The 24,058-nt window shown below is 44.5% G+C and overlaps 1 long non-coding RNA gene across 1 annotated transcript in view; it reads right to left on the reverse strand.

Moving 5' to 3' along the window:
- Positions 1–678: 678 nt before the first annotated feature.
- The window catches only part of LOC126504698 (uncharacterized), a 65,418-nt gene continuing 42,038 nt past the window's right edge, over positions 679–24,058 (reverse strand). The window contains exons 3-4 of the long non-coding RNA XR_007592684.1: positions 9,256–9,498; positions 679–3,906 (exon numbers count right to left, since the gene is read on the reverse strand). This is a non-coding gene — a long non-coding RNA (uncharacterized lncRNA). The remainder of the gene's footprint in view (positions 3,907–9,255; positions 9,499–24,058) is intronic.

Genomic DNA, 24,058 nt, shown 5'->3' on the forward strand with positions numbered 1-24,058 from the left:
ACGGCCACCCCTCTGTACGCTGCCGTGTTCTTGTCTTCTACTCCCCTCATATTTACCCACCTTCAAGCGCATCATTCTGGTGCCTGTCGTGGGGTGTGCTGGCTTCTCCAGGGTGGATTTCTTGTTTTCTGCATCGGATGCTATGTGGGTGGCTTCTGAACATGATACCAAAGCTACAGGATTCAGTGTCGGGGAACTGTTGCCTTCTGGGGCTCTCTAAAGACTACACCAAGAGGTGGGGTATATAATCTAGTGGGGCTATGTTAATTAGCCCATTTTCGGTGCTGTGATGAATTACTCAAGGCTGAGTAGCTTTATAAGGAAATAGTTTCATTTAGCTCACAGTTCTGGAGAGTCGGGTCATGGCAGGATGACATTATCAGCTCTGGTGGGGAAATCATGGTGGGGGGCACCATGTCAAACTGGAGCATATGCCAAGCCAGGAAGTGGGAGAGAGCATGTTGGACTCCTCCTTTTAAAGGTCCCAGCACCTCACCCCTTTTAAGATCAAACAGATGGATCTTTGGGGGACAGATCACAGTCTAAACGATGGCGATTATTATGGTCTCCACTCTGATGACTCACTGTGTCTGCAGCCACAGTAACGGGATCTGCAAACTCTATTCCAGCTAGGCTTCATGTTCATCCACTCATCTCCCTACTGAAAGACTCAGAAAGATGAGCGGCTCACTCAAACATCCCTAGCCCTCCCTCCCCCTTCCCCGTATCTCTCAGGTTGTAACAGAACAGTAAGCCATTCAATTCCCCTGAGTCAAAAGACAAGTTAGGATGTGGTCGGACTCTGCTTCATCACCAAAAAACACTGGTCATCACCAGTGAAGCTCACTCTTCTTGACTCTTTTAATCCAGTGAGGAAACTGAGGCAGAGAACATGTTCTTTGAGCCACAAAGCTAACGAAAGAGCAGGGAGCAGATGGCCCGCCTAGAGCGGTCATGCTGTCTCTCGGTGAAGCAAGGCGGCTCCCCGTAGGCGAAATAAAGCAGATTTTCTTCTGTTTGTTTACATTCTGCTAACAAGTAAAATAAAATATAGATATAATCAATCCACACACCATGCTAGGAAAAACACAAAGCAAACAGGTTCAGATTAAGTCAACAAGTTGCCTGTTCCTCCTCCTTCCCCTGTCCCAGCCTGGAGAAAGGTAAGGAGAAGTCTGAACAAAGTGAAACAGTCAGGCAAGGGTGAGCTTAGCCTGGAGAATGAGCAGAGGCAGGAGTCTAGCCAAGGAAGGAGAGACATGCTCCCTGTGACTAACGACACTCTCTGGAGGTGTTATGTGCTGCAAAGGAGACTGCAGGATGCAAAACCACCTTGTGCCACTGGGCTGTCATCCTCCTGCGGATCCCAAGCCTGGGTCCCACCTCTCCATGCTCTGCCTTGACTCTGGGAGTCCCAGAACATGACTCTTTTTCTAGATTCTTCCCATTTGGTTTCCTGGGCGGGCGATCCTGGATGGTTAGAAGGCAGGAGGATTGGAGACAAGGCTTTTCCTTTCCTAATGAACTCTTCCTTCTCCGAGCTCTGTCTGCTACCCTTCTGCCACAGGCCTTACAACAGCTTTTACAGGTTTCTCCATCCCACCCAGACTGAACCTGTGGCAGTTTCCTTGTCCTTGGTGCTCCAGTATCTCAGCACCATCTGGGCTCCCGTCCTCCATACTCCTGGCCACTCTGTATCAGTCTCCAGCCCTAAACACAAGAACACTATAGATGCTAATCCCCGCACAGTACTGCTAGCTCCTCTTGCTCTTTGACTCCTTCCAACACCTATATCATCAAATCTCCATGTTGAGAGGATCGTGTTTTCCTGCCTGGTCCTTATTGACACATTCCAGATGTCACGTCCGTAGCTGTTAGAAAAGACGCTTCAGGAATTGCCGACTCCTCCGACCATCCATCTACTCTGGCTTTGGGACATCTGCGCTGACCATCTCTGCACTTAGTGGACAGTACAGTCAGCCATCACACTTGTCATATGGCGCTACAAAACAATCTTTAGGATGAATTAAAAACCCTGAGGCTGAGACCACAGGGCTATTGGCGCAGGTGTATCTGATAAAAGCTGAGGCACCACCACAGCAGCCGGCACCCCATGCTCCTCTCGTTCTGCGCTCTTCTCCGCGCAGGGGTCTGTCCTGGACTCTTTGGGATGTGTTCTTCTCCTTTATTGTCTCCTATTCTCCCTTCTCCCCCCCCTTTTAAGATGAGAGGCCACCTATTAAAAAAGTCTCCTATTCCTGACCTAGTCCACCTGGGCTAGTGGTCTAACCTCATCTCAGCAATGAGAGTCTAACTCTTAAGGGTCTAACTCCTTGTTAGCTTGGTCCACTTCACTCTGCCTCATCCTCACACACCTCACCAATTCCTGTCTAACTCTCATGGTGCAGCTCCCAGAGATGGAGACGCCCTAGGGGACCCTGCTGTAAGGGTCTCTTAGGAAGAGATGGGTTGCCTCAGCTGGGGCTGACATACAACTACTAGAGAAGACTCCAAAACCAAGAGCATTGAAGCTCAGGGGCTTCCCGGCTTCCCTGCCCATACTCACACTCTCGGACGGTTTGATGAAACTGTCTAAGAGTAACTAATGCACAAGTACATTTCAGCCTCAGTTCTAATAACACCATAGGCTAAAGGGCAAAGCTTAAACAGAGTTTAGAAAACAAATTGACAATGTCAATGTAGGAGCTAAGTAGAAACAGACCACCCAAAGGAAGTTCTTTACTTCCAACCATTACCACCTGCCAGAGTAGGACTCTGAGTTGTAGATAGGATCACCTGCCGGCACACACTCACCAGGACATCCCTACACAAATGTCAGCCAATCAGAGGCCCTGAACCTCAGAAACCCCTCACCCCCACCTTTACTACTATTAAAAAAAAAAACCAACTCTAACTGAGCTCGGGGCTCGCTGTTTATTCCAATATGTTGGGCATGCGGAGAGACTGAGTTTGCAAACTTGCATAAAATAAATGCTCTTGAAAGAAAGAAAGGAAAAAAAAAAGAAAAAAAAATTGTACTGTTAGGTTAGAATCAGCTTTGTAAACAATAGAAGTTTCTGGAACAAGGATCAAGAAACCAGGAAACTGGCATAAAGTAGCAAGAAAAAAAAATAAATGCTCTTTGCTTTTACATACAGAACTTGGTCTCCTGGCTGGTTTTGGGGGACTTCCTAACAGTCAAGTTGTTAGCTTCAAATGTTCCATTTAAATTGCTTCAGATTTGACTGTCAAGGATAAGATAGAAGTGGAGAAAATGCAAATGATCTCTCTCTTTCTCTCTCTGTGTGTGTGTGTGTGTGTGTACACACGTGTGGAGGTCAGAGGTCAACCTCAGCTCTTCCCCATCACTCTCCATCTTATCTTTTGATGCAGTGTCTCTCACTGAACCTGGAGCTCAGGGATGGCTAGATTCTGGCAGGGGAAGCTGTCAGCCTTGCTGGGCTTTTAAGTATTTCAGCTCCTAGTCCTTGAGCTTGCTTGCCCTGCAAGCACTTCATCACCCCACCCAACTCACAAGTGACTGTGTTTTAGGGTGAACAGTCAACAAATACCAAGTATATGCATATTGTCAAATGCCCCCTTGAGGGATCACCCACACTTAACTCGTGTGGTCGGTCCTCAGGACAGTAAAACCATCGCCAACAAGGTCCGGAGTCTCTAACAACTGAGCCCCTGTCCCCCAGGCACCGGTGGAAGAAGCGGGTGTCACCTCACAGTTCACCCACAGGGTTGTACACCACCTGTCTCCCCTCACTGGCCAGTCCCCAGTTCTAGCCTGGCACGCCTCCTCCACCGTTTGGCCCTGAACACACTTCAGGATAAGTTCCTCCGCTGTGGTAAGCAGGGCCCGATCTCTGACAGCTGTTCCCCGCTCTTCATCAGCATCTGAAACAATCAGGAAGCATTAGAGAGTACTTTTCCCTTTACAAAGGTGATAATTAGATAACAAGCTGAGATTAAAGTAATTACAGTCAGACAGCTGGCGAGGCAGTACAGTCATGTTGAAATATTGTTGGTACTTCAGCATCTGGTTCTAATAACGGCATAGGCTAAAGGATTTTACATTAATTACAAAACATAATTTAATATAAACACATTTAATTACAATTGATGAGCGATAAACTGTTCAAGAATGACTTAACCCCTTCCGTGTGTCAAAGTGATGGGCAAACTGCGGCCTCCCTCTTCCAGGCAAACCCTCCACAACTCCCTGACCCGCTCTCTCGGAGGAAGCCGCCTCCTGAAGGCATGTTTCAGGCAAAGATGTTGCTGAGAAGGCCTTGAGCGTCCCACGCATGCGCAGTGCTCACTACCCTTGGAACATCTACAGAGAAGGCTGCGCAGCGGCCAGGCTTGATGCCGTGCCTGGTACTTGAAAAATGAAGCAGTGTCAGCCTTTTCTCTTGGTCCCTCTGCCATGCGGTGCTGGCATTGCTCCCAATGGTCAGCCTATGTGCATCCTATGAAAGTGTCGTGTTCCCTTAGGAGATGGTGTTTGTGCGTGCGGGCACATGTATGGGCGCAACTTTTTACATGGGTGCTGGGGATCTGAACTCAGGTCCTCACCCTCATTCGGCCGCGAGCACGTTACTGACTGGATTATCTCCCAGCTCCTCCTCTTACTAAGTATTTAAAGGTGAATCCATCTTCTTTACTAAAGCAGGGGCGGAAACGTCCCTAGGTCCAACAGTCAGGGTCCTGCCACCAATGGAAAATCAGTGTTTAAAAACACCTAAGGTCCAAATGAGGAGCAGAAGGAGGGAGAACATGAGCAAGGATGTCAGGACCGCGAGGGGGGCACCCACCCACTGAGTCGGTGGGGCTGATCTAATGGGAGCTCACCAAGGCCAGCTGGACTGGGAATGAAAAAGCATGGGATAAAACCGGACTCTCTGAACATGGCAGACAATGAGGGCTGATGAGAAGCCAAGGACAATGGCACTGGGTTTTGATCCTACTTCATGTACTGGCTTTGTGGGAGCCTAGCCTGTTTGGATGCTCACCTTCCTAGACATGGATGGAGGGGGAAGGACCTTGGACTTCCCACAGGGCAGGGAACCCTGACTGCTCTTTGGACTGGAGAAGGAGGGGGAGGGGAGGGGAGAGAGGGGGAGAGGAGTGGGAAGCAGAGAGGAGACAGAAATTTTTAATAAATAAATAAATAAATAAATACAAACACCTAAGGTTCTACCTGAGACAAGGCATTATTCCGGCAGAAATTCTCCCTTACAAGCTACAGATCTGAATCCTTACCTCCAGAACTAGCTGGGACTATCTTGGGGTTCCTGTTGTAACAAATTGGGGTCACACAGACACAGTCTCCACTAGACAAGGACATCACCCTCATTAACTGCAGGAGACCCTTCCAGATGCCCCTCTTTAAATGGGAGACATTTAAAAGTCACAGTAGCTAAATGTTGCTAAGTCACAATTACAGTGAGGTGACCCAGACAGCAACCCCAGAAAGGCCTAAGGCTGACTCTTCCTAAGAAAGAGTGTGTGGCCTTGAGCAAGTTGGAAAATAGCCATCAAATTTCCCTATTTGACAAATGATAGGACATTACAAATTACCTCAAATAATGTCTTTGCCATTTGCTGTGGGTTTTTAAAGTGTAGTGTACAAGTCTGTACTAGAAAAGAGACAGTTTACCAGGGTGGGAAGCTGCTCAGCTTAGTACTTGCTAGGTAAGTATGGGACCCACGTTCATATCCCAGCACCTATGTAAAACCACCAGGCATGGTGGCACATGCTGCAATCCCAACATGGTGGAGCTAAGAAAGAAACATCCCAGGGGCTAGTTGGTTGAATTGTCTAGAGAAATTGATGAACTCTAGGTTCAGTGAGAGGTTCCGTTTCAAATAATAAGGTTTGGGAAGAAATTGAGGAAGACACCCAACATGATGGCCTATGACCTCCACGTGTGCATAAACACAAACACTAAACAACACACACACACGAGAGAGAGAGAGAGAGAGAGAGAGAGAGAGAGAGAGAGAGAGAGAGAGAGACTCTAAAAGAAAGTTATTCTGTATACCCTCTTGCTAAGAGAAGAAACCTGAGTTTCCTAGCATGGAGCTCTGCGATCTGAATGGGAGCCCTTGACAGATTAAGCTCCTTTAAAGTGAGGAAGGAGGTGGGACAGAAAGCAGCCAGCACAGCATTGGCTGCTCTAAAATGAACTGCTTCTCTCCAGTTCATTCAACTTAAAACATTTGTAAATCATAAGAGAAAAAAAAGTGAAAAGAAAACCCAGTGTGAAAGAAAGTTTACAAATCACACACACATATATATATGAGGATATATGTTAATATATGGTATATATACATATATATATGGAACTGTTACAAACCCTCCAAAAATATAAAAAAGCAACAACAACAACAACAAAAACACCCAACTAAAGGAAGCAAAAGATTTGAACAGATATGTTCCCAAGGAAGGTCTGTCCAAGCTCAGGTGCTTGGTATCAGTAGTCATCGGAAACCAGGGACCAATGGGAATGTGACAGCCGCTCACATACAATAGGGTGGCTGCTAGTTTAAAAATCAGTAATAGCAATCACTGGTGATGAAGTGGAGAACCCAGAACCTTCATGCCCTGCTCACACAAAGTGAATACAGACACATTGGATGCTCCTCAACTCATCACACAAGGAGTTGGCATGCCACCTAGAAATTCCACTTATGTATGTATCCAAAAGAACTGGAAAATGCCTGCACACAAAACAATCCACGCCAAATGTTAATAGCAGTATTGCTCATATTAGCCCCCAAATGTGAACATTCTAAGTATCTGTCCCCTGATGAGTGAATGAACAAAGTGTGGCGCATCACACGTCCTGGTCTGCAGGAATGACGTACTGGGGGAGACTACAAACAGATGAACCTGGCGAACCCCGTGCCAAAGTCACTCATGCCATCCCACTCCTGTGCAAAGTCCAAAAGAGGCAAATCGAGAGAGACAGGATGCAGATTAATGGTTGCCAGCAGGTGAGCCTGCTAAAAGGTATGGGGTTCCTCTGGGGGAGTGATGGAAATATTCTGTAATTTGATGTGCTGGTTACACATTGTAAATATGCTAAAGCTCACTGACCTGCTTATACTTTAAAATGTTTGAAATGGAGGCCTAGAGAGATGTCACAGCAGTTAAGAGAACATACTGCTCTTGCAAAAGACCCAAGTTGGCTTCTCAGCCCTGTGAATCCAGCTCCAGGGGATCTGGTGCCCTCTACTGGCCTCCAATGGCCCTGCACTCACATGCACATACCCACACACAACCACATACCTTAACTAAAAATAAAAATCTCTCAATGGCTGAAATACTGAATTTGTTGTTACATGTATTTACCTCCATTTTTTAAAAAGACTATCAACATATGTGGCTGGAGTTCAATCCTAGTGGAGAATCCTGGGGGGTCTATGTAAACTGTGCATCTCAAAGTTATCGCAGTCAGAAGGGGAGAAAGTTGGGGGTGCCCATACACCAGTCTCACCAGCCCATAGCAAAAGCCTGCTCTCAGGAAGGGTCAGCACGTCTTGTCTGCCTATAAAAGTAGTTCTGCTCATGTTCTCCCTCCTACTGCTTTTCATTTGGATTTTGGGAGCTCAATCCGGTGCTCCAATGTGGGTCTCTGTCTCTATCTCCATCCATCGCCAGATGAAGGTCCTATGGTGAAATGCAAGATATTCATCAGTTTGGCTATAGGATCGGGCCATTTCAGGCTCCCTCTCCTCAGATGCCCAAGAAACTAGCTGAAGACATCTCCATGGACACCCGGGAACCCCTCTAGAGTCAAGTCTCTTGCCAAACCTAAAATGGATCCCTTAATTAAGATATATACTTCCCTGCTCCCATATCTACCCTTCCTCCATCCCAACCATCCCATTCCCCCAAGCTCTCCCCATCCTCCCCTTCTCACTTTTCTTTCCCCGTCTCCCCTTACCCCCATCCCACCCCATCCCCAAGTTCCCAATTTTTGTCTGGCAATCTTATCTACTTCCAATATCCAGGAGGATAACTATATGTTTTTCTTTGGGTTCACCTAAGTCAGGACCGAGAGGGGTACGCCCACCCACTGAGTCGGTGGGGCTGGTCTAATTGGAGCTCACCAAGGCCAGCTGGACTGGGAATGAAAAAGCATGGGATAAAACCAGACTCTCTGAATGTGGTGGACAATGAGGGCTGATTGAGAAGCCAAGGACAATAGCACTGGGTTTTGATCCTACTTCATGTACTGGCTTTGTGGGAGCCTAGCCTGTTTGGATGCTCACCTTCCTAGACCTGGATGGAGAGGGGGAGGACCTTGGACTTCCCATAGGGCAGAGAACCCTGACTGCTCTTTGGACTGGAGAGGGAAGGTAAGGGCAGGGGGATGGGGGAAGGGGTGGAAATGGGAGGTGGGGAGGAGGTGGAAATTTTTAATAAAAAAAAAAGTAGTTCTGTGAGCCAAAGAAAGACATGAAGCCCAGCAGTGCTGGTGATGTGTCCCAGTGTGCCTCCAAAGGACACGGGCCAGCAGGTTCAGGCTGTACGTTGGCATTCTTGTTACTCTCTCTCATGGTAAGAGCAAATGAGAAACTGAGTGAGATGCATCTCAGTGCCGTGCAAAGTGCAAGCTCACCATAAAGGTGAGTTCTTTGTATAGAAGACTCAATAAGGTTGAACAATTTTTTTCCAAAACCGTATAGGTCACTGCAAGATGAAGATAGAGTTTATGTAGTTTTCTCTGTAGGACAGAGTGTCTCCGGTAGACAATTAAATTGACCAAAAATCTACTAACCACTCTAGCAAGCATGCTGCTCAGATGGCAATCAAGTGGTCAAGGCATCCAGAGGATAGAATAAACAACTTTTACATCTCTCCTCCCCACTACCACGCATCCTCTGTGGGGAGACAGCTGCTTCTCTCACACAAAGGCCTTGAGGGTTGATGTTAATATCTACTCGAGTTGCCCAGCATCTGAACATCATGTGGTTTGTTATGTAGGTGTTTATTTGAGCTTCAATAAACACATTTGCTGACAGGTTAGTGCAAAGAGTACCGAGATATGTGAACACCTGAGACCCCGGGAGAGGCAAAGCAACAGACTCCTTGCCCACATGTCCAGCCTTCTGTTCTCCTTTGAGGAGCCCAGTATCCAGGCTGCTCCGCGGCAGAGGTCTATATGGAGGAACGCTCTACTCCAAGGCCCAAGCAAGGGCATCCAGCAAGGGCAAAGGGAGATGCGTGCCTACCTGGTCAGGTAGCTGCCGAGGAGAGTGTCGAAGAAGCTGTAGTACACAGAATTGTTCACGTGGCCATTCTGGTCATTGTCCTGTCACCTGCTCTGAATGGGCAAGAAGTCCCCATAGGCCTCCAGCTGCCGATGGCGATCCTCGGCTCTCTGGTTGGCTGAGGACGTAGCCAGGGAAGGGGTGACATTCCTAGGAAGTAGTCTCCACAGCCGAGGAATCATAGTGAGTGCTGATTCAGAATCCCTTCAAGGAAAAAAGCAACCATGCTACGAATGTCTGTGAGAAATCTCATCTTAGTTTTCAGCAACTGCATACAATTTTGAGCACTAGTTTGAAAAGGATGCTGGTTTTCTTTCTTAGGAAATGACTCTACCGTGATCATCCAAACCCTTATCATAAACTCTAGCTACTTACTTAAAGGACTCCTAGGGCTGGTAGGATGGCTCAATGGGTAGAGGTGCTTGATGCCAAGGCTGGCAAGCAGTGTTTGATCCTCTGAACCCACAGGGTAGAAAAAGAGTATAAAAATGGATTCCCCCAAAGTTGTCCTCTGACATCCACAGGGGCAGTGTGGCACACACACAAATAAATGTGAATTTTTTTTTAATTAAGGGCTCTTTACTAAAAAGGTTTAATCACACGATGCAGAAACAGGCAACACCTTTATGGGAATTTTAAAAGAAGGGGTTTTAATTGTGCTTGTATGGAATTCTTTTGTTCTACAAAGTATTTTTAATAATATAAAAATCTAATAAAGTCTATAAAGTACTCAAGAGAGTATAAAAACACAGCTTAGGCCATCAGTATAAAATAAAATACTCACAACTATCAAGAGGATCTGATGACTATACGTTTTGAAAAGAAAAGCATCATCAATTTCTAAAGAAATTATATATTCCAGAAAAACACTCAATGCACTTTTAGAAGAGGAAAAAATGCACCAATACCCGTTATTAACAAACATTTCCATGAGTGCTATCGAGTGTTATTTCAGTCTTGTAAATCTGAGTGTACATTTTAAAACGGGATCCCACTGTATGTGTTGTTTTGAGCTCTCTACTGAACAATAGGCCACTAATGTGTTTACATATTCATCTGCCTCTGTGGTAGCATTAAATTCCATTATATCTCATTGCATTGATGCACCAGGATTTATCACTTCCCACATGAATGCGTATTTAGTGTTTGATTCCAGTTTGGGTCATGAGATGGAAATCTTTCTAAATAAATCTTTATGCGTATTCACCATTATTTCCTTAGGATAAATTCCTACAAGCAAAATTGCTGGGCCAAAGGACAAATGAATTGTTAAGGATTTTGATATAAATTAATACCCTCTGGAAAGACGGTACCAATTTGTCCCCTCCCTAGCAATGCATGAGCAAGCCAATTTCCCTGTCAATTGTAAAATGCTTTGTCAATTTGACTGTGTTCTCTCATTTCCATATAAATTTAATGAAATGTGCTAAGTGGAAAGATGACTGCGACTCCTAGCAAAGATGGAGTAACCCAGACCAGAACAACCTTCTGTGTACGTGAGAAGCTGTCACAGAACAGCCGTGGGAAGCTATTAGGAAGCACAGGCAAGGTAGGCTTTAAAAACCACAGGGGCACAGTGGTACATCTTTGGGAGGTACTCACTAGCCACCAATTGTTTCCTCAGGATCTAACTGCAAGCTAGAACTTGTGGTGTTCATTTGCTTGTTTGTTCATTCCTTGCTGTTCAAGGGACAGAACCCTGAACCTTAACCATGCTCTGAAAACGCTCTACCACTGAGCCCTGGACAAATCTGTGCTGTTCCTGCTATTCTATAATAAACAAGTATGGAAGAACCAGCAGCATCCAGAAGGAGTACAAGCTTCAGAGGGAGGAGACTAAACACCATTCCTTTTAAGACACTCAGTGGGGCATGAGCTTCTTGAGTGAGATGGGAAAGATCCCAGCAGGAAGCACAATGGTCATGAGGTTGAAACTTGAAGACGAAAATAAGATTCTTATGGTGCTAATGGTACAGAAATCAGCTTTCAAGGAGTAGGACAAAAGCTAGTGGGTGAAAAGACAGAGTAGTCAGAGTGCATGAAGAACCTTGACAACTCCCACGATAAAAAGATTTTTAAGACCCCAACTGAAAAGCTCAGTTGGAAGAGTGTCTGCCTAGCATATACAAAGCCCTGGGTTCCATGACTAGGGTGGCATAATCAGGCATGCTGGGCATCTTAGTAGTAAGAGATGGAAGCAGGAGGATCAGAAGTTCAAGGTCATCCTTGGCTGCATATTGAGTTGGATAAGCTCTTCACACAGTGAACAATACACATTTATAAACTGACTCAAAAATGCATGCAACATAAAAGACTTAAAGAGACTACCTACCAAGTAACCAAATAATCCAGTTAATAAGAGGGGTAATGGATGAACAGACAGTTCTCAAAAGAGAAAGTACAAATGGCCAATAAGCATATGAAAACACGCTTCAGCAACTGTAGCCATTAGGGAAATGCAAACTAAAACCACACCCAGATTTTTTTCTCTCTCTTCCGTCTGATGACTACCATTAAGAAAATTAAGAACAAACATTGGGAAATATGTAGAGATAAGAGAACCCTATACACAACACTGGGAGGAATGTAAATTAGTAATTTGCTCACATTGTAATTTTACATTGTAGAAATCATTATATGGGGGAGGGGACGGGGAGAAGCAGCTATACCACTCCTGAGAATAGGCCCAAAGAATTCTGGTCAACAGACCACGGGGCTGCTTCTCACCAGTGTTTCCTGCAGCTCTATTCATGGTAGGCAAGCCACAGAATCAGCCTGGGTGTCTGCGAAAGGATGGACGGATACAGAAATGTGTTGTATTCAACCATAAAGAAGAATGAAATCACATCTATTGCAGGAAAACGAATGCAACTGGAGATTATCAAGCCAAGAGAAATAAACCAGATTCAGAAAGACAAATACCGCAAGGCTTTTTGGAATCGTAGATTTGATATAGATACATAAAACATGCATATAGCACATGAAAGTACAAGGGAGACCGGGGGAACGAAAGGTAATAACGAGAGGGGAGAAGGAGAATGTCAAAGTATATGATATTCATGTATGAAAATGTCCCCACGAAAGCCATCAGCATAGACAAAGAAAACACGCCAGTGTGAGAAAGTTGTGGTATTGATGATGTCTAGGACCTGTTTATTCCTAGCTCTGAAAACAAATGTGCGAAAGAGCAGCTATAAAATGTTCTTTTTATATTTAAAAGGAGCTGTGGGGCGATAAGACGCAAATGCATTTCTTTACTTACTTATACCTACAAACAAAAGCTCAGGAAAGCACATTAGCATAGAGGTGGCAGGGGGAAGGAAGGCAATATATGTTTCTGCTGTGTTTTGGGGACGGTTTTGGTTTGGGGATAATGATGATATTAACAGTAGAGGAGAATGCAAAATCCAAAATGAAATATAAACAGAAACAAATGAACTCAATGGTTTCTCAAGTAAAAAGAATCACCCAAAGCAGACCAACACTTTGGCTAATCACTCTCAGTCTAGGGGCAAAATGATCAGTTAACAAATATTGAACATTAAGATTATTAATTTTTTTATAGCAATAGAGCTAATACTTATGAATCAGTCTCTTACAAATCTAAACCTAAATGAGTAAAAACAGTGAGAGTAGTATGAACCAGGTTCCTCACCTAGAGAAAGGACTTAAAAATACTGAGGCTGGGGATATGGCTTGGTGGTTAAGAGCATCCACTGCACTTTCAGAGGACCCAGGTTCAATTCCCAGCACCCACATTGACCAGTTCACGACTGCCTGTAACTCCAGCTCCATAGACTCTGCTTGGCATTATCTTCTGGCCTCCACAGCCACCTGTACAAACCACATGGCACTCTTTCACATAAACCCACACATATACACATAAACAAAAATAATCTTTTAAAATTAGACATAAAAGAGAAAGACAAAAAGTAACTGTCTAGCATTAGATTCAATTTGTGAGGGGGGCGGCGATTTTAAAGATAGTCTCATCAATCCTAGATGTACTGAGTACAGATACAGGGGCTGGCCAACAGCACCTAATGTCCAAATTTCAATTTCTAAGTACCATTATAGCCCACCGCCTAGGAACCAGAGGCTTTGAAGACATGACAGCTCCTAGTATGAGGAGAGCAGAGAGAGTAAAAGATGATCACGGAACACTGTTATGCCGAAACGTTCAGAAATGTTCAAAGAACACGGCTGGTCTTTGCAAAAGCTCATAGGCGCTCCTTGGGGGCTCCTAGTGGCACAGTCTGGATCACATAAACATCAAGGATAAAGTAAAAGGCCTTCAACGCAATGACAAGAAGACTTAGCCAATGAGAGCAGAAGACAAAGAATGATACCTTTCAAGGATGTAAATGGTAGCAAAGCTAGCACTGTACACCCAGGGAAGACACTTCTCAAAAGGCAGACAAAGCAGGGACTTCAGAACAGTATCACCTTCGTTAGCATACTGACATGTGACCAAGAATGCCGAAAACCAAGCTCATTAGATATGTAGGAATGAATCAAACAGCACACGTGGGTCCTAGTTCGTCTCTCTGTGGGGTTGACGAAACACTGACCAGAAAATACTTGAAGGGGTGAAGATTTTCTTAGCTTAATTCCAGGTCACCATCCATCACTGAGTCTCCGGAGTCACCAGCAGGTCAAGCTTCTGTCGAGGAACATACAAGGCTCTACACTCCCAAGAAATGCTGCTTACGGGCTTCTTCTCTCTGACGTATTCACCCCAGAGCCGTCTGCCCAAGGATAGCGTCACTCACAGTGAGCTGGGTTCTCTCACATCAGTCATCAGTCAAGATGATCTCCGTAAACATGCTCACAGGCTACTATAAACCCACCCAAACTTGTGGTGTGGAGTGGAAGACAATAATAGTCTGTCATCCAAGATACACTTAAAATGAGAAAGTTCCGGGGGCTGGCGAGATGGCTTAGCGATTAGGAGCACTTGCTGCTGTTGCAGAGGCCCAGAGTTCTGTTCTCAGCACCCACAGTGAATGGCTCGCAACTTCCTGTAGCTCCAGTTCTATAGGACCCAATACCCACTCTGATCTCCAACACCTCTACCCATGTGCACACAGAGAGAGAGATCCAAATAAAAATAAAATGGGTTTTTAAGTAAGAAGGATCTTTTGGGTGTTGCTTCGTTTTTCGAGACAGGATTTCTCTGTATTAACAGCCCTGGCTGTCCTGGAACTTGTCTTGTAGACCAGGCTGGCCTTGAACTCACAGAAATCCATCTGTCCCTGCCTCCCAAGTGCTGGGATTAAAAGTGTACACCACCATGCTTACTGAGAAGGTTCTTAAAAGTCTGCATGTTTGCTATAAATTTTCTTAAGAATTCAGACTTCATCGTTGTATCTTTTGTTAAAACAACAGCAATGCAATTCAAAAAAACCTCAGAAGAAAAGAAGGCAGATACTGAGTGTTCTGGGTGGAATTCTGACCCATGCTGGTGGGAAGAAGAAGAGAAGTCATTCCTAAAATGCTATCAAATAGGTCTGTATTATCAAGTCACAAGGAACAGTGACATAATGCAATGACAACCAGAGATGACACCTGCTTCACAGCTATGTGCATGCTACAGATAATGTTAAGGTCATTCCAGACCCTTGGAGAATGTGCCTTTAAGATACTTGGCCACACAGAAAGTTATGACTGCCGGGCACTTGGCTGAAGTCTAAGTGCAGGGTGGCGAGGGGAGTGGGGGGAGGCAGATACCACCTTGCAGAGACATTCTTGGGCAGCTGTGAAGATACGAGCTATTTTACCCAATTTCTTCCAAGCTGAAACATAATAGTACATTATAAATCTGTTTTGATGTTACTTAATCTAATGAAAAAATGTTCATCATTTTGATAAGTGCTCATTAGCCATTTTTTCCTGACATAAACAGACAAGAAAGATGTTCTCTCGCTGCATTTAAAACCCAGCTCAGCTAATTACAGGGCAATGACTCAAGGAACAAAATCAGCGAGCTCAAGTTTCTCACTTGAATTGTCTTTATAGTTGAATTAAAAATCTAACAGAAAAATTAAAAGGTCCCCACCAGTGTGTTTTACACTTAGATGGAACCGGAACTGTTAAATAAACAGAGGCCACGCTCAGCTCACAGTGGAAGTTCCCAATACCGACCGCTCTCTGGGTTTGCTAATGGAGGAGGAAATATGGATCGTGGGGGTGGGGGTGCGCCCCTTTTGGGAAGCTAGGATGAACATGCATGTACAATGTATCCCTGTCACTCTTGTACAGGTAGAAACCAAGAGGCAGATGACTTCCGGTCAAGGTGGGAACCAGACTAAGGCCAGAGAGAAGGCCAAGTGGTTCCTGTTAGATCCCACCCTATTCAGCCAGGGAAACAGCCTGGTAGTTTTTGGGAATATCAGCTGGCTTGGTATGGGTTTACAGTGTTAATCGACTATAAGAGTATCTTGAAAGAGCATGAACTAACTAAGGCCATGTCCCCAAAATATCTGATTTCTATTCCAGGAAAAAAGCTTTAACACACAAATCTGAACTTTTGCCTATTTTTAAGTGTGATTATGACCCAAAGAATTAGTCATTCCATTAATTTCTTTTATAAATTCATTTTGGAAATTATTTTTTTTATTTGTTGAGATTATAATATAAATACATCACTTCCCCCTTCCCTTTGCTCCTTCCAAAGCTTCCCACAAACCCTCAGAGCCCTTCTCTAGGGAAGACACTTTCTCTGGCTCTCAGCATCCCGTTGTTACCTGCAGCTTTATCAGAGGCAAGGCCTCCAAGGCTTGCCCCACCCCTGCCCAGCATCCATGTTAGCATGCCTAGAGTTGCCTTTGTTCAGTTCATGTCAGGCAGCCATGTTGGTGAGACTTTATGGGTGTAGCTTCTGACGTTCCTAGGAGACAAAGTCTCACAGCAAACTTCCTGTTTCTCTGCCTCTCAAAATCTCTCTGCCCATTTTTACTATAAAATATACTTACTTGAAACTAGAACTTCAGAGAATTATTCTGGATCTTTGGTGCACAAATTATGCTCATGTGACCCAAATTCCCACCACAGAGGAGCAGGGAGAATTAATTAAACATAACCCACTTCCCTGCTTTCCCTACTGGGAAGCCAGTATTTAAATGAGTACATGGAGTTTTATTAAGGTTCATTTGAATGAACAGCAAAATAATAAGACAGAAGTCTGCTCTTGAGTTCATTCAGTGCGTGCTGCCTAAGAGAGCTCACAGATGATGTCCACAACCTTTAGATACCATGATGTTCAATCCTCACTTTCTATTTAACAGATTTAGAATCACATAAGAGATTGGTGCCACATCTATCTGGATATGTCTGGAAGGGTGTTTCTAGAAAAAATTAACTCCAGAGGAAGACACATTCTAGGTGAGAGCAACACCCTCCCAGGGGTGGGCATCCCACGGAGGTTAAAAAGGAAGCTACAAGAAAGCTAGCACCCTGAGGACTGGCATTGCTTTCTCTGCTTCCTCGTCAGGCACGATATGAACTGTTCTGCTCTACCACACCCTACCGCCATGATGGACTGACACCCTCGAAACCGTGAACCCAGTACCTCCCTCCCCCATAAAGGTGTTTTTCTCAAGTATTTTATCTAATACAGGCACTAAAGGAAAACATCTATGTGTGTCTTCTGGTAACTCAAACTGCCCTTAGCTTTGTTGAGAAGGAAAATGGTTGTCCTTCATTAACCAAGTTTAAGCAACGTGCAAAGTTTGGAGGTTAAGGACTTAAAAAACAATATTTTAATCTTATGTTTATGTATGTGTACCTATGTGTATGTGCCTATGTATATGTACTATATGAATGTGTGTGTGTGAGAGAGAGAGAGAGAGAAAGAGAGAGAGAGAGAGAGAGAGAGAGAGAGAGAGAGAGAGAGANGAGAGAGAGAGAGAAAGAGAGAGAAAGAGAGAGAGAGAGAATGCACAGCAGACCCTCCAGCACTAGCGTTTCAGATGATTGGGAGGCACCTGATGTGGGTGTTGAGAACGAGGACTTCTGGAAGAGAAGCAAGTGCTCTTAACCACTGAGCCACCTCTCCAGACCTGACGTTAAGAACTTGGGTGGAGAAGTATCAGAAGTTCAAACCCTAACCGCACCCCTTCTCTCCAAGAGAACATGGATGAAAGTCTTCACTTCTTTCAACTTCGTAAATGAGTAAGGTGTGGGGCGAACAGCATTGGCTGTGGTTGTGAGTGTACTGGGAGATGGGGTGTGGAACACACCTGGCACAATGCCTGGCACACTACCAGAATTCAAGGCCAAGGTTGGCATTGATGAACACTAGACACACAGGCGTTCTGAGGACCTTTCTGTCCTCCCATCACATCCCGTGCCATTTGAGCATGGAGTAATGAGTGGTTGCTGGGCAGGCAGTAAGCAGTGTCTACCAGGAGAACATTCTGCAGTTCGGCTAAATCCTACAAATTGCATCAAGATACAGTGTTCATGTTAGAGTCCATCATGGCTGGCGTGGCTCCACGTCCCCATGTAAAAGTCTTCCAGATAAATTCGAATTATTTGGGTCAATTTATTGACGAATCTGCTGATGATTTTTACCATTCTTTGGCCCCCACAGTGTAGCAGACAAATACATTGTGAAAGAAGTAGAGAAAATTCAGCCTGCTCTGTTGCTCACTTGCTGGGGGCTTCTTCTGTGCTTCGTGTTCTCAGTCTATGGGTTTTTGATTTCTTAAGCTTTCATTTTAAAGGCATTTGTCATGTGCTTAGGAGTAGGTAACATAATGTATGAATCTGATTTCCTGAGATCATGTCCAATTTAAAACACTACTATCTAGAGTACCATTCCCTAGTACATCAGATTTCTCTGTGATGGTGTTGGATTAAGTCATATGTTAGCCACTAACACATAACTTATCAGTATTTTTAAATTACACATTTATTTTAATCACGTCTCTAGAAGGGGGGGAGGGAGGGAAGATCACAGAGGACCCAGGGCTAGCTTGGGCTACATAGGAAGAATTCATCTCAAAATACAAAAACAAGAACAGAAGTTTATCATTACATTCAGGAGTGATGATTCTTGCTTTGTTACAGGACCATTAGACTAGCTGAGGTCTCACTCATCCCGTCTAACTCCTTAGTACCTCCCTGTGTTAATAGCTGTTTTATTATTTCCTATTTCCTCCTACAGACAGAGGCTTTCTGGGAGCAGGAAACCAGAATTTCTTCTGTTTTACAGCATTCTTTGATCCTACCAGGCGTTCCAAAGACCAATGATGAGTCAATGAGTATTTCAGTGAGTGTTAGAGCAAGGCTGTGACCTCAAGATAGGTTACAGACCTCAATATAGGTAAACATAGCCAAAATTTAAATCAATTCAAATAAGCAAGTTGAAGGAATGAAATTTGAGAGAACTGAATCAAAACGTGGTCATGCTGCAGTTCAAAGCAGGGACAAGGACACAGTTGTGAAACCAAAAAGGGCCACAGCTATGGTGCGAGTCAGGACTTGCTCAGCAAGTCACTCTAATCTAGGAGCAAAACTCTCAGCTACATGGATTTATAGGAAAGGTGAAACAAGGTCCTGGCCAATGACAACCTGCTAGCTGCTCCCTAAGGTTCTCTCAGATGTTTATCTTCCTAGACAAAGGCAAAAGTGACTTCATGTGTTGAAAAGCCTGCCCAGGGGAGAGAAGGGCCAGCCAAGAACCGCGCTCTGTTTCTTGTACCGTGCTGCGGGGTGCACAGATAAACCTTTTTCATAGTACTACAACACTTCATTTTAGCTTCCCGACATTTTCGGGATGCTCAGCCATACATGGGTCCATTGCCCTGTCCTGTGTGGTATAAAGAACTAGCTGGGCGGTGGTGGCACACCCCTTTAATCCCAGCACTCTGGAGGCAGAGGCAGGCGGATCTCTGAGAATTCGAGGTCAGCCTTGTGTACAAGAGCTAGTTCCAGGACAGGCTCCAAAGCCACAGAGAAACCTTGTCTAAAATAAACAAATAAAATAAAAAAAGAATAAAAAAATAACTAGGCCACTGATCACCAGTATGAAAATTTTCAGACATTTTCTGAGCAGTTGCCTGGAATCTCAGAGCACGGAATAGATATTTTAAAGCAGTTGCCTTTTCAGGACAAACAATAGCAGAAGGAATTGCTGATGCCTTACAAGGCCTGGTTCCTCGTTCCTGACAGCAAAGCGTCCCGCATAGTGCTCTTGCATCTGTGCATAAGTATTACACTTAGATGTCTTTTCACGATTTTCTTAGGATGTCAACGACTCTAAACAAGAATGAGGACAACTGAGCTTCTAGACTCGGCTCCTGTCAGGGTCTTTTCCCTGCTCTCTCTTCCTGTAGTTGGACACGTAGTCCACCAAGGTGAGATAAAAGGAAATCACTTCAGTGTAAATGTTTTATATGAGATACCCATTGAAGTTTGTTGTATTTTACAAATACCCCCACCCAGAGAGGAGGATCGTAAACTCCCCTCTGCTATGGTCTGAATGCTCGTCCTTGCCATACTCCCATTGAAATTTAATTGCCATTCAAGAAGTATTAAGAACTAGAGTCATGTTTTAATTGGCACATAATTGTACGTACTTATGAGACCCAGTGTTACACCTTAATACAGGTGTGCACTATGGGATGCTTAGATGGGGCGGAAGGCATATTCATCACTGCAAGCTTTTTTGTGTGTTAGAAACAATCAAGATTTGCACTATTATCATCATCTTCTTTCTCTCCCGGCCCATCCTGCCCAGGCTCTGCTAACCTCTGCTCGATCCTCTACTTCTATCAGACCAACATATTAGCTTCCATATTTAGGAACATATTTCTATGTAGCTGCAAATGACAAAATGTATTTCCTTTATGACTGAATAATATTCATATATAAATATTAGTCACACACACACATATATATTCTCATTTTGGCCAGTGTTTTTTTAACAGAAACATAACTAGAACAATGAATATATAGGGATGCAAATATACAATGAATACACTCACACTGTGAATATATACATACATATATATTACACATATGTACGTATATGTGTATAACACACACAAATATATATTCATTGTCCTAGCTACATTTCTGTTGATGAAACATACTGACCAAAACTAGATTGGGGATGGAAGGCTTTATTTCACCTTACACTTTCTAATCTATCTCTAAAGGAAATAAGGACAGGAACTCAAGGCAGGAACTGAAGGAGAGTCATGGAAAAGTCCTGATTACTGGCTTGCTGTTTGTGGCTTGCTCCTCGTGGCGTGTTTCTCGTGGCTTGCTCAGACTGATTTCTTATACATTTCAAGACCATGTGCCCAGGGATGGCACCTCTCACAGGAGACCAGGCCCTTCTATATTAACGATTAATCAAGAAAAGGCCCCCACAGATTTGCTTACAGGCCAGATTTGGGCCTTTTCTCAATTGAAGCTCCCTCTTCTGAGATGACTCTAGCTTGGGTCAAGACATCTCTTCACCTTGTGGATTCAGTTCCTATGGACACATGCCTCGTAGTAGACTTACTGCAAGGAGTCACGGCTCTGCTTGTGCTTTCTGAGGAGCCTCCATGCTGTTTTCTATAGCTGTGGCACTGCTTATATTCAAGAAGTGAGGCCTCCACCTTGCCCTGTAGTCAGATTGATGACTGTCTTAAATGTCACAATAGAACCTTCATCCAGCAACTGATGGAAGCAGAGTCAGAGACCCACAGCAGAGCAATAAGCTGGGTTCCTAAAGTCCAGTTAAAGAGTGGGAGAAGTGAGAATACACGCAAAGAGGTCAAGACCATGATGGGGACACCCACTGAACCAGTTTACTGAGTTAATGGGAGCTCATCAACTCTGGCCTGACAGAAAGAAAGAGTATAGGACCGAACTAGGCCCTCTGAATATGGGTGACAGTTGTATAGCTGGTGTAGACTGTGGGGCAGTGGGACCAGGATTTATCCCTACTGTTGTACTGGCTTTTTAGAACCCATTTTCTTTGGGTGGATACCTTGCTCAGCCTAGATATAGTAGGGAGGGCCTTGGGCTTCCTCAAAGCAATGTGCTAGACTTCTTTGACTCTCCATGGGAAGCTTTACCCTCTCTGAGGAGTGGATGCGGGGAGGGGGGGAGAGGTGGAAGAAGGAGTAGGGGTGGGAGTGGGAACTGGGATTAGTATGTAAAATGAGAAAAGATAGTTTAAAAAATAAGAAAAAGAAGAGAGTGAGTCTTCCAACTTCATTTTTTCAGGCTCATACAGAGAATACATGACTCTTACACACTCAGTCCTAAGTGGGGCCTATCACCCCTGCAATGGTCAGTCTTAATTGGCAACTGGTCAAGATCTAGAATCACATGGAAGAAGGGTCTCTTGGCATGCCTGTGGGGAGTTACCTTGGTTAGACTAACTGAAGTAGGAGGACACAGCCCACTGTGGGTGGCACCATTCCCTGGGCTGGGAGCCTGGATTGTGTCTAAAGAAGAAAGTTATCTGAGAACAAGTTTATGGCTCCCTTATTCTTGGCTGTGGAGGCAATATGACCGCTGCTTTAAGCTCCTGCTGTTAGGAGTGATGGACTGTCACTGTGATCCAAAATCAACTCTTCCTTCATGAATTGCTTCTGTCGAATATTTTATCACAGCAACAACAACAAAGTAATCAAGTCCTTGAAAGCCAATGGAACATCGCAGAAGGAGGGGCAGAAAGAATGTGTGAGCTGGAGGGTGGAGAAGAGCCCTGGGAAATGCTGCTGTCTGGACATGACACGGCTGTTGTTCCCTTGATCTCACAGCAGCGGTGACTCCCTGTAGAAGACTGCACAAGGCTGGGCCTGCCAGCATTCTGTCATGGAACAGAGTGGTGTTCATGAGGCCCATCCTTCACAGAGTAGTTAAGGTAGTAGCGCATGGGTCATACTCCTCAGTCTGGTAAATGGCACTTGATCCAGCACATAACCTCCCACCATGCTTGCATAGGCAACCATAATTCTGTGTAATGAGACATATACAAAGGGGATGGGAGGAGGAGGAGGACTTGTTAGGAAAAGAGAGGTTTCAGCAGGAGAGGGAAGGGATAAGAGCATGGGACAATATGATCAAAGTACATTATATCAACATGTAATAATTAATAATAATTGTGCAAAATTGTAAAAAATTAAAGTAAAGCAGAAGAAAGTTTAAGAGCAGTTGGGACTCTGTATTGGAATATTGCCTAGCAGGCTCTAAGTCCCAGTTCCAATTCAGCCATCATCACACTCACACAAGATTCGAAGAGCATGATCCAGAGAGCACAGTGGCCCCCGACCTGCTGTGATTCCCGGTCTGGATAGCTGGCACACCTATCAGTTGTTCTATGTTTATTTGTTTGTTTGGGACAAGGGTCTCATGTTGCCCAGGCTGCCCTTAAATGTGGCCAAGGATGATCTTAAGCTTCAAATCCTCCTGCCTCCACCTTCCAAGCACTAGGACCACCATGGCTGGCTCGTGGCTGGCTGTTAGTTACTCTTTTGATGACTACATGTAAGGGAGAAAACACGTTGCATCTTTTGGTTGTTTTGTTTTTGCTTTCGTCTTTGAGTGTTTAGCTTTTCCAGCTTAGTCTCCTCTCTGATATTCCCCATTCGGCCTGTTTGATATAAGAAGAAAATGGAAAAGCTTTACAAACTACAGTCACTATAAAATGGAACATGGGAATCCTTGGAATCTGTGCATTATAAGAGATTATCATGATTGCTATAACGAGTGGGCTTTATTGGTGTTTAAAAATATCAGTTCTGGGGACGGGGGGGAGTTGGGACCTTGAGGAGATGTTTAGGTCACAAGAGCTCCATCAGAGAGGCTGGGTTTAATGCCTGGTTTTTATAAGTGGGCCCCCTCTCTTTGCTTTTCTATTTTTGAATCGAATTAGGAACAATGTTCACATCACTCTTCTAGAGGATGCAGCATGCAGGGCACCAGGCTCTTAGCAGATGCTAAACCTAGTGGGGCCTTGATCTTTGAATTCTTAACCTCCAGGACAGTGAGAAATAAGTTTCTTTTTTTAATAAGTTACCCAGGACCATCTAGTCAAGAACACAATGAGATCAACAGGACCATCTATTCAAGAACACAATGAGATCAACAAGTAAAAGAAGGGACAAAACCCTGATGCTTAGGTACAATCACAAAATGAAGAGGCTACAAGAGAGGTAAAGAAAATTAAGGTCAAGAGAGAGAAAGTCACTTAGCCACCCTGAACCTGCTTCCCCACTACAAACAGGAGCGGTCAAAGTACAGTTTTGAATGTAGGTACAAATTGCATTGTCAGCTGCACAAAAACAGAGTGGGGAATTTCTGATAAGAATGAAAGTCTTCACTGATGAGAAAAATACTACATACATTATGGTACTTGTGACTGCCTAAGGCAAACAGTCTTCAGCTATGAGTGGAAGTGAGAATCTTTGCCATAAACATGACAAGGCAGTCTCTGCTCTGTGTATCTCACTTGGAGACACACCAGGACAGTCTCAGTGGGTACTGCTTTAATTCCAAGTGGTCATTACGGCAAAAGCCTAGAAACTAGAGTTCCTGGGATGATGAAGAGCATCCAACAGAATCAAAAATGGTTCCCATGGCACACAGGAAGCCCAGCCCCCTCCCCACCTCAGCTTCCACGCTACACAGGAAGAGAAAGCCCAGTCCTCTCTCCATAAAAGTTCATATTTGATCTGCATGAGCCTGCACCCCCTCCTCCAGACTGCTCATTCAGCCCCATCTCCTCTGCCTGCTCCCCCTCCTACAGCCTCCT

This window comes from Alexandromys fortis, unplaced genomic scaffold, assembly GCF_014885135.2.
Source record: "Alexandromys fortis isolate MF-2015 unplaced genomic scaffold, M_Fortis_MF-2015_v1.1 scaffold_12, whole genome shotgun sequence".
Lineage (NCBI taxonomy): Eukaryota > Metazoa > Chordata > Mammalia > Rodentia > Cricetidae > Alexandromys > Alexandromys fortis.